Source organism: Erithacus rubecula, assembly GCF_903797595.1.
Source record: "Erithacus rubecula genome assembly, contig: scaffold_226_arrow_ctg1, whole genome shotgun sequence".
In the NCBI taxonomy this organism is placed as follows: Eukaryota; Metazoa; Chordata; class Aves; order Passeriformes; family Muscicapidae; genus Erithacus; species Erithacus rubecula.
In genome coordinates, this window is record NW_027636093.1 from 38,275 (window position 1) to 44,827 (window position 6,553).

The window sequence follows — 6,553 nt, forward strand, 5'->3', positions numbered from 1 at the left end:
CCCAACACATGAAGTGCCGTTATTCCATGAAAAAATTGGGGGGGGGAACTGAAAAATTTTCAATTCCTGACATCCAGTATTCCATTGGGATGCTGTAATTGTGTGAAAATTTGGGAGTGGAACAGGAGGATTCCAAATTCCCAATGCCCAGAATGCTGTAATTCCATGGTCTTGGTGGGAATTTGGGAGGGGATCTGGAGGATTCTCAGTTCCTGACACTTGGAATGTTGCTATTGCTTGGGAATTGGGTGGAAGTTTGGGAAGCCTTATGAGGGATTCTAAATTCCTGACACCCGGAATGTCATTATTCCATGGGAGTATGGGAGCAGAACTGCAGGATTCTCAGTTCCTGACAGCTGGAATGTAGATATTCCATGGGAATATGGCTGGAATTTGAAAAGGCTATGGGGGATTCTAAATTCCTGACACCTGGAGTGCCATTATTCCATGGGAAATTGGGAGGACATCTGGAGAATTCTAAATTCCTAATGCTAATTCCGCAAATTCCTAATGCTGCAATTCCATGGGAATTTTGTGGGGAGGGAACTGGACGTGTCCAAACTATCAATGCCAGGACTGCCTCTATTCCATGAGAATTTGGGAGGGCATAGAGATGGTTTGAAATTCATGATGCCTGGAATCCCACTTTTCCATGGGAATTTGGGAGGGGAACTGGAGGGCTCAAAATTCCCAATGCCCAGAGTGCTGTAGTTCCATGGTTTTGGTGGGAATCTGGGGGGGGGCAGGTGGAGGAATCTCAATTCCTTACACCTGGAATGTGTTCTTGCTTGGGAATTTTGTGGGATTTTGGAACAGCTTATGGGGGATTCTAAATTCCTGATACCCGGAGTGCCATTATTCCATGGGATATTGGGAGCAGAACTGGAGGATTCCAAATTCTCTATGCCCATAATTCTGTTATTCCCTGGGAATTTGGAAGTAGATCTGGAGAATTCTAAATTCCTATTGCCTGGGATGCTGCGATTCCATGGGAATTTGTGAGGGGAACTGGAGGATTTCAAATTCCCCATGGCCGGACTACAATTATTCTGTTGGAATTTGGGAGGGCACGTGGATGACTCAAAATTCCTGACTCCTGGAATCGCTGTTTTCCATGGGAATTTGGGAGAGGAACTGAAGGATTCCAAATTCCCAATTCCTGGAATCCTGTAATTTCATTGTTCTGGTGGGAGTTTGGTAGGGGCGGTGGAGGACTGATAATTCCCGCCCCATGGCATGCAGTTATTCCTTGGGAATTTTGTAGGATTTTCTGGCACCTTATAGGGGATTCTAAATTCCTGTCACCCGGAATGCCATTATTTCAGGGGAGTATGGGTGGGGAACTGGAGGATTGAAGATTCCCTACACGTAGAATACCATAATTCCATGGGAATTTTGGGAGGGCATCTGGAGAATTTTAAATTCCCAATGCCCGGGATGGTGCAATTCCATGGAAGTTTGTGGGGGAAAGTGGAGTTTTACAAACTATTGATGCCCGGACTGCCATTATTCCATGGGAATTCTGGATGGCACATGGACAATTCGAAATTCATGATGCCTGGACTCCACTTTTCTAAGGGAATTTGGGCGGGGGGGGGAGGGCACGACTGGAGGGTTCAAAATTCCGAAGGCCCAGATTGCTGTAATTTCATGGTTTTGGTGGGAATTTTTAGGGGGAGGTATAGAAATCTCAATTCCTTACACTTGGAATGCCATTATTCCTTGGGAATTTTTTGTTTAATTTGGCACGGCTTATGGGAGAGTCTAAATTCCCAACACCGGGAATGCAATTATTCCATGGCATATTCCATGCATTATTCCTTGGGAGGGCAACTGGAGGTGCCAAAAGTCCCAACACACAGAATACCATTATTCCATGGGAATTTGGCGGGGGAGCTGGAGGATTAGAAATTCCTGACACCTGGAATGCTGTTATTCTATAGGAATTTAGTGGGAATTTAGTAGGGTGCAAGGACAATGCTAAATTCCTGACACCCAGCATACCATTATTCCATGGGAATTTGGGAGGGCAACTGAAATCCTCTCAATTCCTGACGTCTGGAATGATGTTACTCCATGGGAATTTGGTTGCGGAGCTGGAAGGTTCCAAATTCCAGATTCCCAGAATGTCATAGTTCCAACTGTAATTTGGGTGGGGAACTGGAGGATTCTAAATACCTGACACCTGACTTCTGTTATTCCCGAGGAATTTGGAAGGGGAACTGGAGGATTCCAAATTCTCCATACCTGGAGTGCCATTATTCTCTGGAAAATTTTGTGGGGAGCTGCAGGATTCCAGATTCATGACGCTATGAATGCTGTAATTCCAAAGTTTTGCTGGGAATCTGGAAGGGAAGCAGGAGGATTCAAAATTCTCACTGCCAGGATTGCTGTTATTCCATGGGAATTTGAGAGGAGAAGTGGAGCTTTCAGAATTCCCAACCCTGGGAATGCCATAATTCCAGGGGAGTATGGGAGTGCACCTTAAGGAATCTGAATTCCTGACACTTTGAATTTTGTTATTCTTTGGGGTTTTGGGTGGGAATTTGGAGGGTGTAGGAGGGATCTTACATTCCCGACACCCGGAATGCCATTATTCCATGCGATATTGAAAGTGCAACTGGAGGATTCTCAATTCTCGACCCCAGAATGCTCTTTTTCCATGGGGGTTTGGGTGCTGTCCTGGAGGGTTCCAAATTTCTGATGCCCAGAATTGTGTTTTTCCCTGGGAATTTGGGTGGGGAGCTGGAGGATTCTAAATTCCTAATGCCCAGGATGCCGGATACCCATGGGAATTTGTAGGGAAAGAGGGGAATTCTGAATACCCCATGCCTGGAAGACCGTCATTCCATGGGATGTCTTCTGAGGATCTGGAGGAGTCTAAATTCCTGACACCGGGAATGCTGTAATTCTGTAATTTCAGTAGGAATCTGAGAGGGAAGCAGGAGGATTCCAAATTCTTGATGCCCAAATTGCCATTCTTCCATGGGAATATGTGAGGGGAACTGGATGGTTCAAAATTCCCATAATCGGGAATGTCATAATTCCGTGGGAATTTGGGAGAGGAACTGAAGGATTCCTGACACCTGGAATGCTGTTATTCTTTGGAGTTCTGGTGGGAATTTGGGAAGGGAGCTGGGGCATTCTAAGTTCCTGATACCTGGAAAGCCGTGATTCCATGGGAAATTGGCTGCAGTGTTGGAGGATTCAAAATTCCCAGTGTCCAGAATGCTGTAATTCCATGGCCTTTGTGGGAATTTGGGAGGGGGACTGAAGGATTCTCAATTCCTGACACCTGGAATGTTGCTATTCCTTGGGAATTGGGTGGAAGTTTGGGAAGCCTTATGGGGGATTCTAAACTCCTGACTCCCGGAATGCTATTTTTCCCGTGGGAGTAGGGGAGTAGAACAAGATGATGCTCAATCCTTAAAACCAGGGAACTAGTTATTCTATGGGAATACAATCGGAATTTGAGCAGGCTATGGGGCATTCTTATTTCCTGCACCCGCGTGCCATTTATGCATGGGAAATTGGGAGGGCATCTGGAGAATTCTCAATTCCTAAGGGCCAGGATGCTGCAATTCCATGAGAACTGGGAGGGGAACAGGAGATGTCGAAACTTCCAATGTCCAAACTCCTGTTATCTCATGGAAATTTGGGATGGAACATGGACAGTTCGAAGTTCATGATGCCTGGAATCTGTCTTTTCCATGGGAATTTGGGAGCGGAACTAGAGGGTTCAAATTTTCCAAGGCCCAGAATTCTGTTATTCCACTGGAGTCTGGGAGTGGAACTGGAGGTTTCTCAATTCCTGACACCTGGAATGCTGTTATTTTTAAGGATTCTGGTGGGAACTTGGAGGGCCTACAGCGATTCTACATTCCCGACACCCGGAAATGCCATTATTCAATGGGATATTGGGACTGAAACTGGAGGATTCTCAATTCCTCAGAGCCGGAATGCTGTTCTTCCATGGGGGTTTGGGTGCAGCGCTGGAGGGTTCTAAATACCCAATGCCTAGAATGCTGTAATTCCTGGTGTTTGTGGGAATTTGGGAAGGGAGCTGGAGGGTTCTAAATTCCTGACGGCTGCAATGTTGCTCTTCCTTGGGAATTGAGTGGGATTTTGGGATGTTTTATGGGGGATTCTAAATTCCCGACAAGCAGAATGGTGTTATTCCATGGGAGTATGGGAGTTGAATTGGCTGATTCTCAATTCCTGATGCCTGGAATATCATTATGCCATGGGAATATGTTTGGAATTTGAGAAGACTGGGGAGTTCTAATTTCCCAACACCCGGATTTGGGTGCAGAGCTGGAGGATTCCAAATCCCTGACGTCCAGAATTCTGATATTCCCTGGGAATTTAGAAGGGGAACTGGAGGATTCCATATTCTCCATACCTGGAATGCCATTGTTTTCTGAGAATTTGTGTGGGGAGCTGCAGGTTTTCAAATTCCTGATGCCAGGAATGCTGTCATTCCACAATTTGAGAGGGAATCTGGGAGGGAAGCTAGAAGATTCAGAACTCTATCTGCCAGGATTTCTGTTAATCCATGGGAATTAAAATTCTGAAAACTGGGAATGCTGTAATTCTATGGGAGTCTGGGAGTAGAACTGGGGGATTCTCAATTCCTGACACCTGGAATGCTGTTATTCTTTGGGATACTAGTGGGAATTTGGAGGGCATAGGGGTGATTCTCAATTCCCGACACCCAGAATGCCATTATTCCATGGGATATGGATGATTGGAATTAGAGAAGGCGATGGGGGATTCTAAATTCATGACACCTGGCGTGCTATTATTCCATGGGAAATTGGGAGGGCATCTGAAGAATTCTAAATTCCTAATGCCCAGGATGCTGCAAATCCATGGGAATTAGAGAGTGGGGGAGGGGGTCCGGAGGGGTCCAAAATGTCGATGCCTGGACTGCTGTTATTCCATAAGAATTTCAGAGGGCACATGGAGAATTCAAATTTCATGATGCCTAGAATCCCATTTTTCCATGGGTGGGAAACTGGAGGGTTCAAAATTCCCAACACACAGAATACCATTATTCCATGGGAATTTGGGAGTGGAATTGGAGGACTGAAAATTCCTGAAATCTTGAATGCTTTTATTTGATGGGAATTTGGGGGGAATTAGGTAAAGCGTACGGAGTGCTAAATTCCTGACACCCAGCATGCCATTATTCCATGGGAATTTGGGAGGGCAACTGAAATCCTCTCAATTCCTGATGTCTGGAATGCTGTTACTCCACGGGAATTTGGCTGCGGAGCTGGAAGATTCCAAATTCCTTGATACCCAGAACGCCATTATTCCAGTCGCAGTTTGGGTAGGGAACTGGAGGATTCCAAATCCCTGACTCAGATTTCTGTTACTCTCTGGGAATTTGAATGGGGAACTGGCGAATTCTAAATTTCCAATGTCGTGGCAGATATAATTCTATGGGAATTTGGGAGGGGAACTAGATGATTCTACTTTCCCCCTGCCTGATACGCTTTTATTCCATGGGCACTTGGGAGGGCATATGGAATATATGAAATTTCTGATGCCTGGAATGCCATTATTTCAAGGGAATTTGGGTTGGAAACTGGAGGATTCTTATACCTTGCACCTAGAATGTTGCTATTCTTTGGGAATTGGGTGAAATTTTAGGTTGCTTTATGGGGGGTTCTCAATTCCCGACAGGAGGGCACAGGCAGAAATCTCCTGCAGCAGGGGTTCCCTGGATGCAGCAAAGGGAGCTCCAAGGGTCCCCGGTGTCCCCACCTGCAGCACAGGGCGGGGAAAGCCGGGATGGCCGGGAATAGGGGTCAAGGGTGTCCCCGGTGTTGAGGGAAGGAGGGGCTGGGTGCTGGGAAAGGCAGGAATAGGGGTGCAGGGGGTCTCTGGGTCAAGGAGAAGGGGACTCTGCGGGCTGGGAGAGGCGGGATGGCCGGGAAAGGGGTGCCGGGGTTACTGGTGCCGGATAAGGGGGTGCAGGGTGGAACGCATGGCCGGGAATGGGGGTTCGGGGGGATCAAGGCGCCCGGGAATGTGGGTGTGGGGGCCCCTCCGTGGTCCGGAATGGGCGATCAAAGAGTCCCGGGGCCGGGGGTCCCCCTCTGCTCTGGCCGCCCCCCGGGGCCCCCAGGAGCGCCCCAGCCCCAGCGCTGGAGCCATGGCGCTGCTCGGCTGCGGCCCCGCCCCCAGCCCCGGCCCCGCCCCTGAGCAGCCTCCGTCCCGCAGTGCGCGGCCGAGGAGGGTCCCGGGGGTTCCCGAAGGGGATCCAGGGGAATTCCCGGGAATTGCCCCGTGCCCTCCCCCCGCGCTCCCTCTGACGCTGTGGCTTTTGCGTTCCGCAGCGGCGGCAATGCCGGGATCTGCCCGGCAACCGGTGACGCCTCTGAATACTCGGGCTGCCATTGGCTGGCAGGAAAGAGCGGCGCCAATGGCGGGGCCGGAGGCTGGCCCCTGGCTCATAACAGGGTGAAGGAGCCCTGGCCCAGGCTCTGGCCCTGGGACACGGGGATGCTGCCGGGGGGTCCCTGTCCCCCTGTGCCACCCCCAG